This window comes from Arachis ipaensis, chromosome B6 (genome assembly GCF_059453495.1).
Source record: "Arachis ipaensis isolate K30076 ecotype BB chromosome B6, ASM5945349v1, whole genome shotgun sequence".
NCBI classification, from domain to species: Eukaryota; Viridiplantae; Streptophyta; class Magnoliopsida; order Fabales; family Fabaceae; genus Arachis; species Arachis ipaensis.
The window spans coordinates 40,136,562-40,152,876 of NC_142441.1; the positions used below are offsets into that span (position 1 = coordinate 40,136,562).

At 40.5% G+C, this 16,315-nt stretch overlaps 1 non-coding gene across 1 annotated transcript; it reads left to right on the plus strand.

Moving 5' to 3' along the window:
- The first annotated feature begins 6,937 nt into the window (after window positions 1–6,937).
- LOC148555248 (small nucleolar RNA R71) lies at window positions 6,938–7,045 on the plus strand. The gene has a single exon (XR_015888328.1). It is a non-coding gene; the product is annotated as a small nucleolar RNA R71 (small nucleolar RNA).
- Window positions 7,046–16,315: the final 9,270 nt, after the last annotated feature.

A 16,315-nucleotide genomic window follows, 5' to 3' on the forward strand; every position in this document is an offset into this window, starting at 1 on the left:
TGCGATGATTCTGAGAACGGAGTCCCAGTCAAATTGGTATCTCTGGCGCTGAAGGGCGGCTTCTTGAAAAGCGTCCATTCCTACTGGAATAGGGGGAAGACTTAGAGCTTGCTGAATGGCCTCTTTTGTGATGGGGACTTGCTTTTGCCGGACATAAACAGACTGCAGGGTCGGCATGTAGAAGTTGGAGTAGAACTCAACTACCCAGGAAAGATTGACCTGCCTTGGCTGTCTCCATAGGAAACCCCATTGTCTTCGCTCAATTTGCGGCTCAACAAAGGTGGAAATATTGAACGGGAGGATAAAAAGGTATTCATTGTTATAGTTCCTTTCTGCCAGGATAGGGAACATCTGCTCACAGTAGCGATTGGAAAATCGCGCAGCGTCCTTTGCTGGAAAGGCTTTCTCCTTTTCATCAACCTTTATTATCCTCTTAACTCGTTTTGTTGAGGGCTTGACTGCAGTTGAAGAAGGCTCTGCCACTAATGCTCTTTTAGTTCCTCTTCTTGCTGGTGGTTTGGAAGTTGCTTTCTCCTTTCCTTTCTTGGTGGCCATCCTGAAAGAAGGGAAGAGAAAGAAAATTAAATTTAAAGAGATATACAGCAAGGAAGGAAATGGAAAAGAGGGTGAATGATGCACAGCAAAATGTAGATGACATTAACACATGCTCTCGAGTGCATATGAAAAGCCAACAGTGGAAAATAACTGGTGCATACAAAGACAAGTGGATGCAAGGCGTTTATTGGCATGCCGGAAAAGGGCATGAGTAGCATAGACCATGCAATACTTTGTAACAAGCCAAAATGTTTGTATTGACAATAAAATTCAATTAATATAATAGTAAGGTAAAGTTGTGAAAAGCAAGCATGGAATAGTATAGCATAGAGAAGTGCATAATGCCATATGAGCTTTTTCACAAACACATAGCATGCATGGTGAATAGGGTATAAAAAATATGAAGAGGAATATGCAAGCAATCCCTTAAACAGGAGAAAAAAATAAATGTCAAACAATTTGCAATAATCGACAAGCATATAATGAGGGATGATGACTCCAAAAAGTTTCTAGCACCATGTAAAAAGGAAAAGAAGAAGAAGAAAAATAAAATAATAAAAAAATTGAAAATAAAAAGAAAAGAAAAGGAAATAATAATATATATACATAAAATAATAAGAATGATAGAAAAGAGAAGAAGGAAGAAGAAGGTAAAACCTTGTTAATGGTGGTGAGAGAGATAGAGAGTGAAAGGTGAGATAGAAAGGGGAAGGGGGAAGGAAGAAATAAGGAGGGAAAAGAAAAATTAGGATTGGGAGGAGGGGAAGATAAGGTATGTGGCAATTTTAGGTTGAGCTGTGCGGCGCATGCGACGCGGCCGCGTGGGGCACGCGTTCGCATGGGTGCGCTTCCAGGTAAGGGGGTGCGATCGCGTCGGTCATGCGATCGCGTGACCCATGTTACGCTACTGGCGCGAGTGCAGCCTCGCTCCAGCACAACTCTCTGTTCAATTTATTTTAATTGCCAAAATTGGGTGACGCGATCGCGTGGGTCGCGCGATCGCGTGAGTGTGCGTTATAAAATGGGTGACACGGCCGTGTCGGCGACGCGGTCGCGTGACAAGGATTGTGCTTCCAGCACCAATCCAGCATCACTCTCGCACAGAATGTTACTGTGCACCCTTTTACGTCGAAAACTCAGGGCACGCGGCCGCGTGGGGCACGCGGTCGCGTGGGAGGCCATAATTCCCATGCGACGCGAACGCGTCAGGGACGCGGTCGCGTGGGTCGATTTGTGCCATTGGCACGCCTCCAGCCACGCTCCAGCGTAACTCTCTGTTTATTTATTTTTTTTCTCCACCGCCCTTGCGACGCGGACGCGCCGCTGGTGCAATCACGTCGCGTGGCGAAAAACCCTTTTTTTTTAAAAGAAATATAAAGACATGTAAATGAAAGAGCACGAAAGCACTAATAAAGAGAAGAGTTATTAAAGAAGAAGAAAAAAAAATAAAAGTGAAGAAAAGAACGATCATACCGCGGTGGGTTGTCTCCCACCAAGCACTTTGTTTTAACGTCCGTAAGTTGGACGCTCCACTAGCTCAATCTGCTGCGATGTGGGGATCTTCCAAGCGGAAGATCTCAAACTCCTTATTTTTCTGCACCTTCTCACCATGGTATAGCTTCAGGCGTTGTCCATTAACCTTAATAAGTTCAGAGCTTGAAGGATGGCTTTGGTGATAAATTCCGTACGGTTCAGCCTTCTCTACTCTGTATGGACCTTCCCATTTTGATCTCAACTTACCGGGCATGAGCCTTAGTCGAGATTTGTAAAGGAGGACAAAATCTCCAGGTTGGAACTCTTTCTTCTTGATGTTTTGATCATGCACAGCTTTCATCTTTTCCTTGTAAATTCTGGAATTCTCATAAGCTTCTACGCGAAGGTTCTCCAGTTCCTGCAGTTGCAACTTTCTTTCAGCTCCAGCATTCTCAATTCCCATGTTGCACTCCTTAACTGCCCAGAAGGCTCTGTGTTCTATTTCAACTGGGAGATGACAAGCTTTTCCGTAAACCAAGCGGAAGGGGCTCATCCCAATGGGTGTCTTGTATGCTGTTCTGTATGCCCACAGTGCATCTTGTAGCCTGGTGCTCCAGTCTTTTCTATGAGGCTTTACTATCTTTTGCAAGATACGTTTAATTTCTCTGTTTGACACCTCGGCTTGCCCATTAATTTGGGGATGGTAAGCTGTTGCAACTTTATGGATTATCCCATGCTTCTTCATCAATCCTGTTAGTCTCCTGTTACAAAAATGGGTGCCTTGATCGCTCATGATCGCTCGTGGTGATCCAAAGTGACATATAATATGGTTTCTCACAAAGGAAACAACAGTGTTAGCATCATCAGTAAGGGTAGGAATTGCTTCCACCCATTTGGAAACATAATCCACAGCTAACAATATATAAAAATATCCATTAGAATTTGGAAATGGACCCATGAAGTCAATGCCCCAAACATAAAAAATTTCACAGAAGAGCATATATTGTTGAGGCATCTCATCCCTCCTAGATATATTACCAAATTTCTGGCATGGGGAGCAAGATTTACAAAACTCAGCAGCGTCTCTAAAAAGAGTAGGCCACCAGAATCCGCAGTCAAAGATCTTTCTAGCTGTTCTTTGAGGGCCAAAATGTCCTCCACTCTCAGATGAGTGACAGGCCTCTAAAATGGACTGGAATTCTGATTGAGGCACACAACGTCTAATTATCTGGTCAGCGCCACATCTCCATAAATATGGGTCATCCCATATATAATATTTAGACTCGCTTTTCAGCTTGTCTCTTTGATGTTTAGAAAAATGTGGAGGAAATGTGTGGCTAACTAAATAATTAGCGACAGGTGCATACCAAGGGACTACCTCGGATACTGCTTGCAGGTTGTCAAAAGGAAAATTATCATCTATAGGAGTGGAATCATCCTTAATATGTTCAAGGCGACTCAAGTGGTCTGCTACTAAATTCTGATTACCACTCCTATCCTTTATTTCTAAATCAAATTCTTGAAACAGCAGTATCCAACGTATAAGTCTTGGTTTGGATTCCTTTTTAGCTAATAGATACTTTAGAGCTGCATGGTCCGAATACACTACTACTCTAGTACCAAGTAAATAAGCTCGGAATTTATCCAGAGCAAAAACAATAGCAAGAAGCTCCTTCTCAGTAGTAGTATAATTGGACTGGGCAGTGTCTAAAGTCTTAGACGCATAGGCAATAACAAAAGGATCCTTACCTTCACGCTGAGCCAGCGCTGCTCCTACTGCATGGTTGGAAGCATCGTACATGATTTCAAATAGCTGGCTCCAGTCTGGTCCTCTCACAATTGGGGCTTGAGTTAGAGCAGTCTTCAGCTTATCAAATGCTTGTTTGCAATCCTCACTGAACTCGAACTCAATATCCTTCTGCAGTAATCTGGATAAGGGAAGTGCCACCTTACTAAAGTCCTTAATAAATCTCCTGTAGAAACCTGCATGGCCAAGGAACGAACGGACTTCCCTCACAGAAGAGGGGTAAGGTAAACTAGAAATAACATTCACCTTTGCTGGGTCTACAGAAATGCCATTATTAGATACCACATGTCCTAATACAATCCCTTGTTTTACCATAAAGTGGCATTTTTCGAAATTCAATACAAGGTTTGTATTAACACATCTATCTAATACTCTAGATAATCCCTCTAAGTAAAGGCTAAAAGAATCACCATAAATGCTAAAATCGTCCATAAAAACTTCCATACAGTCCTCAATAAGATCAGAGAAAAGACTCATCATGCACCTTTGGAAGGTAGCTGGTGCATTGCACAAGCCAAAGGGCATTCTCTTATAAGCATAAGTCCCAAAAGGACATGTAAAAGTAGTCTTTTCCTGATCCTCAGGAGCTATATGAATCTGGAAATAACCTGTGTAACCATCTAAAAAGCAATAATGTGATTTACCTGACAGGCGATCCAGCATTTGATCAATGAATGGAAGTGGGTAGTGATCCTTACGGGTAGCTTGGTTGAGACACCTGTAATCAATGCAGACTCTCCAAGCATTCTGAACTCTAGTTGCTATGAGCTCTCCATGCTCACTCTTCACTGTAGTGACTCCAGATTTCTTGGGCACCACTTGTACTGGGCTTACCCATTCACTGTCTGAAATGGGATATATGATACCTGCTTCCAATAGTCTGGTCACTTCCTTTTTGACAACTTCCAAGATGGTGGGATTCAATCTTCTTTGTGGTTGACGGACAGATCTTGCTCCCTCTTCAAAAAATATTCTGTGCTCGTATACTTGAGGGTTGATTCCCACTATGTCTGCCAAACTCCACCCAATTGCCTTCTTATGCTTCCACAGTATATCAAGTAACTACTCTTCTTGTTGAGAAGTCAGTTCCCTTGCAATAATAACTGGAAGCTTCTTCTCATCCTCAAGATAAGCATATTTGAGATGTGGAGGGAGAGGTTTCAATTCTAACTTTTGATCATGGGCGGGCTCTGGATTATCTGGGGCTTGTGAAAATGGCGAAGTGCCCCCATTGTCAGTTAAGAGGGTCTCCACACTTGGACCTTGTCCAGTGTGCCTCTCTTCAAACTCTTCCTTTTGAACTTCAGCCACACTTTCGTCTATGACATCACACTGGAACATAGAACGATCTTCTGGGGGGTTGTCAATGACTCTATTCAGATTGAAGATTACTATACGGCCATCTATTTCAAAGGAGTATGTTCCTGAAAAAGCATCCAATTTGAATTTTGATGTCTTCAGGAATGGCCTTCCAGGTAGGATTGATGATGGCTTATCTGAATCATTGTGGGGCATCTCCAAGATATAAAAATCAGTGGGAAATGTGAGTCCTTTAATGTTCACCAAAACGTCTTCAGCAACTCCAGCCACTGTAATAATGCTTTTATCTGCTAACACAAAATGAGCTGCCGACCTTTTTAAGGGAGGGAGCCTCAAAACATCATATGTAGACAAAGGCATTATACTGACACATGCTCCTAAATCACACATGCAATCATAAATTACTACACCACCAATAGTACAGCTAACTATGCAAGGACCTGGATCACTACATTTTTCAGGTAATTCTCCCATTAAAGCAGATATAGAACCACCTAAAGGAATAGTTTCTAATTCATTAATTTTGTCTTTATGGATACATAAGTCTTTTAGAAACTTTGCATATTTAGGTACCTGCTGAATAACATCAAAAAGGGGAACAGTTACCTCAACCTTTTTGAATATCTCTACCATTTTAGGATCGGGTTCCAGCTGCTTCCTGGGCTTCCTTGCAAGTTGTGGAAATGGAATAGGAGTAGTGTTTTCTGTGGTGCCTGCGCCTTTTGGTGCTTCCTCCTGTGGTTGAGCTGTTTCTTCTTCAGCTATGTTCTGTATATCCTCTTCCTCTTCAACATCTTCGATTTTTACCACCTCTTCAGCTGAGGCGTATTCTGGGGAGCTTGGTTCCTCCTGATTCCTCTCCTGCAGTGTGGTTCCGGACCTCAGGGTGATGGCATTAATGCCTCCCTTTGGATTAGGTAATGGTTGAGAGGGGATTCCAGTGGTGCTTGAAGGTTGGTTACTGGAATTTTGTGCTGATCCAAACTGTGTCATAAAAGCTTGCAGAGTAGAGGTGAGACCATTCAGACTGGCATTAATACTATTCATGATGTTATTTTCCATGGTCTGTTGTCTTTTCTCAAAAGATTGTAGTAGATCTTCATTAGAAGATAACGAAGAATGAGTAAATTGAGAGGTCTGCTACTGATTATTCTGTGGTCCTTGGTTCTGCCTCAAGTGAGGTGCTCTGTAAGGTTGATTTTGCTACTTGTTGTTGTTATTGTTCCACCTCTGATTTCCCTGATTATCTCTGCCTCCTCTGTTATTGTTGTCCCTGCAATTCTGGTTTGAATTGTCCTGCCATCCATGGTTATTATTTCCACTTTGATTGTACCCTTGGTTGGGGCGGTCATAGAAGTTGTGAGTGGATGCCACCATGTTGTCTTCTTGTTGGAGCTGCGGGCATTCATCAGTGTAATGGCTATAATCAGCACAGATTCCGCAAATTCTTTGTGGGACTAGTTGTTGGTTTTGCTATGGTGGAGGAAGTTGAGCTTGCTGAGCTTGTTGATTAAACTGCATTTGCTTCAGCAAGTTGGTCATTTCACAGATGCTTTGAGTTAGAGCAGCAGTCTCTCTGCTAGAAGATACTTCTGCAACAGCTTTTGAACGGCCTTGCTTCTGTCTGTGGTTCCTAGTGGATTCAGCTAAATCACTGATCAATTGCCAAGCTTCATCAGTGGTCTTGTACTTCTTCATAGACCCATTGCTGGCACTTTCTAGTGTGGTCTTATCTTGGGGCCTCATACCCTGTGTAATATAGCTGAGTAGCATGATCTTGTCAATCATGTGATGGGGGCATGCTTCCAGAAGATTATTGAAGCACTCCCAGTATTCAAAGAGAGTCTCATTGTCATCCTGAACAATTGTGGAGATATCCTTCCTCAGTTTATCAGTAACTTCAGATGGAAAGAATTTCTCCAGAAACTCCTTTCTGAGTGTATCCCAGTTGGATACATTTGCTAGAGGTTGAGTGTAGTACCACTCTCTTGCTTTTCCCTCAAGAGAAAATGGAAAAGCTTTTAGCAGAATTGAAGTTTCATCAGTGCCATCACGCCTGACAGTAGAACAGGCTGCCTGGAAATCTCTCAAGTGCTTGATAGGCTCTTGAGTAGGTAGGCCATGAAACTTGGGCATCAAATTTAGCAGTGCGGTCTTTATTTCAAAATCTGTAGCTACCGCTGGATGATGCGCTTGAAACGGTTGCATTGTAAAATCAGGGGCTCCTTCCTCTTGGATGGTAACTCTCCTAACTGCCATGTTTTCTGCACGTAAAACAACCGAATCAGTAGAACGGGGGCTGGTTTCTTCCTCAGATTCACTTTCAGATCCGCCCTCAGAGCGGGCTAACCGACGCTGTTCTCGCCTTATTCTTGAAATTGTCCTTTCAATTTCAGGATCGAATATTAGCAAGCGTGGATCAGGAAGGGAACGCGTCATTTGACGGAAGAAACATGCAGCTCATAGTAGCAAAATAAAATAAATGCAAATAAATAAATTCTAATTAATAAAATTAGCACTCTATTGTAACTCCCCGGCAACGGCACCAAAAATTGATGAGACGCAGAAGCTGGTGAATTAAAAAATTATTAAAATGGTTACGTTGCAAGTATAGTTCTTAACTCACTGAAAATCTGCCTATCAATTTAGAAGTATGTCACAGAGAATTTGAATTAAAAATTACTGGGAGTTTTAAGTCCCAGGTCGTCTCCCAACAAGTTGCAGAAAAGTGTGCTATCTTATTAATCAGATGTTCAAAGAAGTTGAGTTAAGTAAATTGGAATTTAAATTGAGGAAATTCAATTAATATGAATAAAAGCCTTACTGGGAGTTGATTGGTTTGAATTTCCACTATTGATGGAGTGATTGTAAGATTAAATTATAATTAATGGTTATTCTGTTTGGTTATCCTTTACTAGGTAAGGAAAAGTCAAACAAGTTAGAATGCCAGATCTGTTCACAAGTTGCAACCCACTTAGTTCAAAGGGATTGGCGTTGGTGACAGGATAGCAATCCAACATTTAACCCAATTACAAATTTTTCCTCCAATCCTTTCAACTCAAGAGTTTCTTTTAATCAACTCCCCATCAAGTAAAGAGACTACTCATGCATTGTAAATAATAAATCCTTAGCACATGAAAGGGAATTAAAAGAAGACATAATTATTGGAATTGAAATTGAATTAAAAAAGAAATAATCCTTGCATTAATTAATCATAAAAGTATTCAAATAACAAAATTGAACAAAACAAAGAACATGGAATAATGAAACCAAGTTAAGAAAACGAACTAGAATGACGAAGTCTTGATGATGAAATAACTCTTCTCAATGTTCCAATGCTAAGATCAATTGAAAATTAAAAATTCGAAAACCTAGAGAGAAAAAAAACCTAAGAGAGTAAAACTAGATCTAAAACTCTCTCCGAATGAATGTGTTATTTGTTTCTGCATATTTTCTGACTCTAGTCTGCTGTTACGGGCCGAGAACTGGGTCGAAATAGGGTCTAAAATCGCCCCCAGTGAATTCTACAGATTATGCAGATCGCACATGTCACGCGATCGTGTCATCCATGCGGACGCGTCACTTACGCTTTTCCTTGCCACGCATTCGCGTCGTCCACGCTACCGCGTCGCTTGGGCTTTCCAATCCGCGCGGCCGTGTGAGCCATGTGGCCGCGTCGCTGCGATTTGCTCTCCTTCGCGCGGTCGCGTGAGCCATGTGACCACATCACTTCTCGCTGGTTATCTCCTCAAATTCTTGTGTTTCTTCCATTTTTGCTAGCTTCCTTCCCAATCTCCAACTCATTCATGCCCTATAAAATCTGAAACACTTAACACACAGAACACGGCATCAAATGGAATAAAAGAGAATTAAAATTAAATAATTAAAGTCTCTAGGAAGCAGTTTTCAAACATGTAATAAATTCCGGAAAGAAATCTAATATGCATGCTAATTTAATGAATAAGTGGGTAAGGATCATGATAAAACCACATAATTAAACACAATATAAACCATAAAATAGTGGTTTATCATCCATCCTTGATGCATATTGTCGTTATAGTTTCCATTCCCTACAACATAATTTGAGCCAAACTCATAGCCAAAGAGGTGAGAATTCATAATAGCAAATGAAAATAAAGATAAAACTAATAAGAACTAATAAAAATTAACTCCTAAAACAAGCAAAAACTAGCAAAGAATCATATTAACATATATACAATAGCCAATAACATAACACCATTGCAATTCCCCGGCAACGGCGCCATTTTGATAGATGATATTTGTCGTGTCAGTTTAGAATTTCTCTTATAGAAATAAGACCAACAAACAATTCTCACATAAAAAATTTGAGTTGTCACAAGTACAAACCCCAAATGAAAATTAACCGAAGTATTTAAACTCCGGGTCGTCTCACAAGGAATTGCAATGAAATGTTCAATTATTGGCTATGAAAATGCAAGGGGGTTTGGTTTTAAAATAGGACAAGAAAAGTAAATGGCAAGAAAAGTTAATCAAACAAGCAATTAAAGAAAGCAAGGTAAAGTACTCTTGGATAGACTTAGGTAATTGAGATCACCATCCTCGTCTATAAACCATATATTGATAATTATGAGAGGCCAACCTATTAAGTCTACTTCCAAAAGCTTTAAGTATGTAATATCTACTCCTAAGCTTGAAGTACGTCAAATAGGCTTGATCACATCAACCCATAAGTCTCAACCTATCTACTAATTAGATTAGTAGTGGGTTGGTGTCAATGAGTATCAAATTGATCACCAAGGGTTCTCAAATCACCAAATCATTGAGACCCAATAACTCAAAGTCACTCAATTCCCTTAGCCTAGGCCAAGAGCAAAAGAAACTACTCAAAAACTAAAGGAAACATTTTAACAAACACCTAGTGTGCAAAAAAAGTAAACATCATAAAATGTAAGAATTAAAGGAAACCCATGACTAACATAAGCAAGAAATCAATAATAACAATCAAGATCAACATAAAAGAGACATGGCAACATAAAATTGCATTTAAAAGAAATCAAGATCCAACAATTGTTCATCAACATAAGAGAGAGCAAAATAAGAAATTAACAAGAGAAACTATGAAGATTAAGACAATAGAGCACTAAAATATAAAGAGAATTAAAATCAAAACAAGAATTGAAAGAGAAATTTGAGAGTGATTAACCTAACTTTACCCTAATTTCTATCCTAAACTAGAGAGAGGGGAGAGCCTCTCTCTCTAGAATTCTATCCTAAAACATGATGAAAACTAAACTATGACTACTTGGTTCATTCCCCCCTCAATCCTTGGGTTCAATAACATCAGAAATGAGTTGGATTGGGCCCAAAATGCTTCAGAAATTGCCCCCAACGAGTTGCCCAAAATGGACCCATACTGCTCCATCGGCGCGTGCGCATCATGTGCACGTGCGCACCCCTATACGTCAGGAAACTATGGCAAATTTTATATCATTTCGAAGCCCCAGATGTTAGCTTTCCAACACAACTAAAACCGCCTCATTTAGACATCTGTAGCTCAAGTTATGGTCGATTGAGTGCGAAGAGGTCAGACTTGACAGCTTTGCGGTTTCTTCATTTCTTCATGAGTTCTCCCACTTTGCATACTTTTCTCCTCAGTTCTTCCATCCAATACTTGCATTATGAACCTGAAATCACTCAACAAACATATCAAGGCATCAAATGGAATTAAAGTGAGTTAAATTTAGCTATTTTAAGGCCTAAAAAGCATGTTTTCACACTTAAGCACAAATCTAGGGAGAATTACAAAACCATGCTATTTCGTTGAACAAATGTGAGAAAAGTTGATAAAATCCCCCAAATTAAGCACAAGATAAACCACAAAATCGGGGTTCATCAGTGTTCTAGCCTCTACCACAGAGACCCTAATCTCCCTGGAAATCGGCTGAACTGATGTCTCGAGAAGTCCCCAACGAAATCGTGGATTAGCCGTCTAACAGACGTATATTTAAACTGGTGGTTCATCATTGTCCGATGAAAGATGTACTCTGAACCCATGTAGAATGTGATAACCTTATGCCAGTTCAAGGCATTCTTATTGATGAAGAACGAATATACATATTTGACATATAGCAAACATGGATCGAAGAAGAAACAGTAATACTTTTATTAATTCATAGGACTCCGCAGGGCTCCTACCCTCAACCTAGGAGGTTTAGAAACTCATACTAAAAGTAAAAACAATAGAAAAACGAAAATATGGCAGAATGATGTGTGTGATATGTTCGAATGATTATGTAAAATATACTTTAAATACTAAACAGATGACTAGTAAGGGTAAAACAGTCTATTTAGTGCTAAGATCCACTTTTGAGGCCTACTTGGTGAGTGTTTGGGCTGAGCTTTAATGAGATCCACGAGCTATGAGGCTCCTTGGGCATGGAATGCCAGCTAGGGGGTCCTCTCTAGGAGGTTTAGAAACTCATACTGAAAGTAAAAACAATGAAAAAATGAAAATATGTGGTAGAATGATGTGTGTGATATGTTCGAATGATTATGTAAAATGTACTTTAAATACTAAACAGATGACTAGTAAGGGTAAAACAGTCTATTTAGTGCTAAGATCCACTTCTGAGGCCCACTTGGTGAGTGTTTGGGAAGAGCTTTAATGAGATCTACGTGCTATGCGGCTCCTTGGGCATGGAATGCCAGCTAAGCGGTCCTCTCTGGGCCTTTAGACGCTGGGCTCTGCTCTTTGGGCGCTGGACGCCCGGAAGGGGGCAGGAAGCTAGTACTGGACGCCAGTTTTGGGCCTTCTAATCTGAAGCAAAGTATAGACTATTATATATTGCTGGAAAGCTCTGGAAGTTATCTTCCCATCGCCGTTGAGGGCGCTCCATTTGGACTTTTGTAGCTCCAGAGAAGCTCTTCCGAATGCAGGCAAGTCAGATTTGGACAGCATCTGCAGTGCTTTTTCTGTCTCTGAATTAGACTTCTGCTCCAACTCCTCAATTTCAGCCAGAAAATACCTGAAATTGCCCAAAAACACAAAAACTTATAGTAGAATCCAAAAATATGAATTTAACACTAAAACCTATAAAAACTAAATAAAACGCACTAAAAACTATATGAAAGTGATGTCGAAAAGCGTATAAAATATCCGCTCATCAGAGGGATGGCGCCAAAGTTGAGATTTCCAAGTTTGGTGCTAGATGCGATGTAAAATTGGAAGAAATCCTCTGGAGGGGTGGCGCCAAACTTGGAATTCCCATATTTGGCACCAGGTGATGCGTGCATAATGAGAAATTGATGCAAGAGGGGTGGTGCCAAACTTGGATCTTTGGAGTTTGGCACCACCAACAAAGAAAATAAGGGAGAATTCTCTGCCAGGGTGGTGCCAAACTTGGTCCCCTTAGCGTTCGGCGCCACCACCGGCTAAAAAAAAATTATCAAAGGTGGCACCAAACTTGGTCCAACCCAAGTTTGGCGCCAGGAGGAACTTATGCAATGAATTGGTTACGGGATCGGTGGCGCCAAACGCCACCTCTCCCAAGTTTGGTGCCAGCTTCCCTATTTTGACTCCTTCGAACCAAATCATGTGAATTCTGAAACCGAATCCCAATGATTCGATACCCAATCCCTCCCCTGCAATTTCCCTTCCCCAAATCTCTCCCTAATCCCATCCAATCTTCCTTTTTACCTTCCCCAAACTCCCTCCACTCCCATCACATTTCCCTTTCCTATAACCCCACTTTGACCGAACCTTTTCCCCCTCCCAACCCCATCATCCAATGTTAACCTCTCTCCAATCCCTCTATATATATACCCCACCTCTATACACTTCATCAGCACTTTACCCTTACTTCTTCCCTTCCTTATATTCCTCTTAACCACACTACTCAAAACCCAACCCCCTGCCTCTCTGTATAAACCCCTTCTCCCTTCACCCTAGCCACAACAACAATACACTTCTCCCCTCAACCATTTACACACATTCTTTTTTTCTACTCACAACACAATCCCTTTGTTCCTCCTTACTTTATTTTATTTTGCTCGGGGACGAGCAAAGGTTCAATTTTGGTGTTGTCGCTTTGCTTGTTTTCTGTTTATTTTCATGGCACTAAAGACCATTAAGACCTCAAGAAAGAGGAAAGGAATGAAACCGGCCACCGGTTCCTATGATTCACAGAGATTCCGCTCCAAATTACATGAGGAGCATTTTTATAATGTCACTGATAAGAGAACTGTGATTCTGAAAGTAAAATTTGCACTTCAACCGAAGGAGTATCCGAAAATCCAATTCTAGGTTCAAAAGCAAGGGTGACAATTTCTGTGCAATCCACACATTGAGGTCAGACAATTGATGGTTCAAGAATTTTATGGCAACCTTTGGGTCACCTACAAGGATGTCACTGGAGTCAATTAAAAGAACCACCAAAGCTTTGTGAGAGGAAGAATCCTTTATTTCAGCCCAGAGAATATCCGACAGACCCATCGATTGCCACTTATTGATTATACGGAAGAAGAGTGCTACAACGAGAGGGTAAATAGAGAACAGCAATTAGATCAAGTGGTCGCTGATATATGCATTCCAGGGGCCCAGTGGAGAATAGGTTCAGAAGAGAGACCATACCAACTTAAGAACAGTGACCTTCTTCCTTTGACTAGGAGATGGCTAGACTTTATCCGGAGGTCTCTCATGCCCACTAGAAACCGGTCTGAATACACTGTGGATCGGGCCATTATGATTCACTGCATTATGAAGGGAGAGGTGGTGGAGGTAGAGGACATCATTGCATAGCAAATCTATAGCATGGCCTCTAACTCCTCTAAGCATGCTAGACTGGGCTTTCCGCATCTCATCTACTGCCTCTGTGAAGCCGCTAGGGTGAAGATAGATAATGATTTCTCTATTCTAGTTGAGAGGCCTATCACTAAGAAAACTATGAAATATGTTAGGAAATACCAGAGGATTCACAAAAGAGAGCAAACCGAAGAAAATGCTCAGCAGGACCAGCCTCCCTTGCCTCAGGGATACTATTTCCCGCCTCAGGAGTATTGGCAGTAGCTCACATCCTCCCTTGAGCAGATGAGGATGACACAGGATAGCCGCTGAGAGCACCTTTCTTCCACCCTCGATCAGATGAGGGCAGTACAGGACAGTTAGAGCACTCTTCTCCATCAGTTGGCAGCGGAGCAAGATACTTAGTTCCATGAGCTTTTTTATCTAAGGCATGGCTATGGGCGCCTGAGAGGACCATATAGACCGCAGCCTGAAGAGAGAGACCCCCACCGCGGCGACTGAGGTGGCTTAGTCCCTTTTTCACTTCCTATTTCCTTCCGTTCTTATTATGTTATATTCCTATTTTATGTTGTTATGCTTTGAGTGTTTGCATGATCTTTAGTATTTTTAATTCCTAGGTTTTAGTTTTTAATTCTATTGTTTGCTTTTAAATAATAAAAAAATGTCTCATGTATTGCTCACTCAGCTTGAATAAAAAAAAAGAAAAAGAAAAAGAAGTCCTATATTGCATGAGAATTTGAGTTTATATTTAAGAGTAGTCTTATTTACTTAAATGTGATGGTGTTGCCTGTGACTTTGAATGCATGATATGAACAGTGCATATTTGAATCTGAATCAAGGGATGTTGATGCATGAGGAACAGGAATTTAGAAAAGTATTATGAATTCTCTAAATTTAACAAGAAAATAATCCTTGAAGCAAAAGAAACAGCAAAAAGAAAAAGAAAATAAAAGGCAAGGTCCAAGACTCTGAGCATCAATGGCTAGGAAGGTTAAGTATGATTAAAAGCTCAAAGAGTTGTTTTCCTAGCCATATGTGTATGGTCTGAATGTGTCAAGTAATCTTTAAGACAGAGCACTAAGAGTCGAGACCAAGTGAAAATACAAAGTATGTCAAAGGCTTTGAGCACCACTGTCTAGGAGCAATTGAAAGAGAAATCAGAACTCAAAAGAGTTCCCCAGTTAAGTGCTTGTGGTGTTTTCTATGTCAAGTAAAGTTTGAGACAAAATATTTAAAGTCACGGCTAGGCTCAAGGTGCAAAACACTAAAGAAAAGAAAAGAAAAATGCTGTGTTCAAGGACTAATCCAAAGAAAAGAAAAGACAAGAGAATTCATAATATTATCTGGATTCTAATTTCGAATGACATTGTCATTCCAAAAATTCAAAGGATAGTGAGATGCCGAAACTATTCAGGGTTTCAGTGTTGTTAACCCCACACTGAAACAGACAGGAGCTTGATTGAACACTCAATTCTCATGCAGATTCACATCCAAAGTTTATATTAGTTTTGGTTGCTTGAGGACAAGCAACAATTCAAGTTTGGTGTTGTGATGCGTGAGCATCTTTTCTACCTTTTTCTAGTGAATTTGCATTCAAATTTGTTAAGTTTAATCAAGATTTAAGTATTTTTAAGCCACTATGAATGCTACTTTGAGTTGTGTGCAATTTGGTTTATTTCAGGTAGCATTCGGACAGATTTGACAAAGTTTAGAAGGAAGAAACGGAGCCACTGCAACCCCAGGATGTAGCACCAAACTTGGAAATCTCCAAGTATGGCACCTTGATCATCACACGCTCCAAACAAGGCTGGCATGGTGGCGCCAAACTTGGGATTTTCCAAGCTTAGCTCCAAGATCAAGAAAAGCTACTATTATGCATGGGTGGAGTGGCACCAAACTTGGCCCAGCCCAAGTTTGGCGCCAACTTTAGAAAATTTGGTAGTCCCCACGAGCCAGCAACGAAGATCTTCAAAGACCTTTTGATTAAAACTTTATATTATTTACTATAGAAAGATATATTATTTAGTTTTAGAAAATATATTTTACATTTATTAAGATTAGATATAAAAGGGAAAAGATTCAGCCTTTTGGGCTCTCTTCTCTCTGACGCAACTCATTCTACAGTTTACACTTTGAAACCCTAGTTTTTCCTCTGAGCCATGAACAACTAAACCTCCACTTAAATCTTGGTTACTTAAATAACAACTTGAAAATAATTTCTCCTAAACCACTAAGTATTTGGACTTCATGGGATACGTGACATATAATCCTCTTATATTTGGGTAATTAGGGTTTTTGTGGTACATAAACTAGAATTGGACTTAAACTTCTAATTGCAATTAAGTGACTAAGGAATTGACAGTTAACTAGGTTAGAGG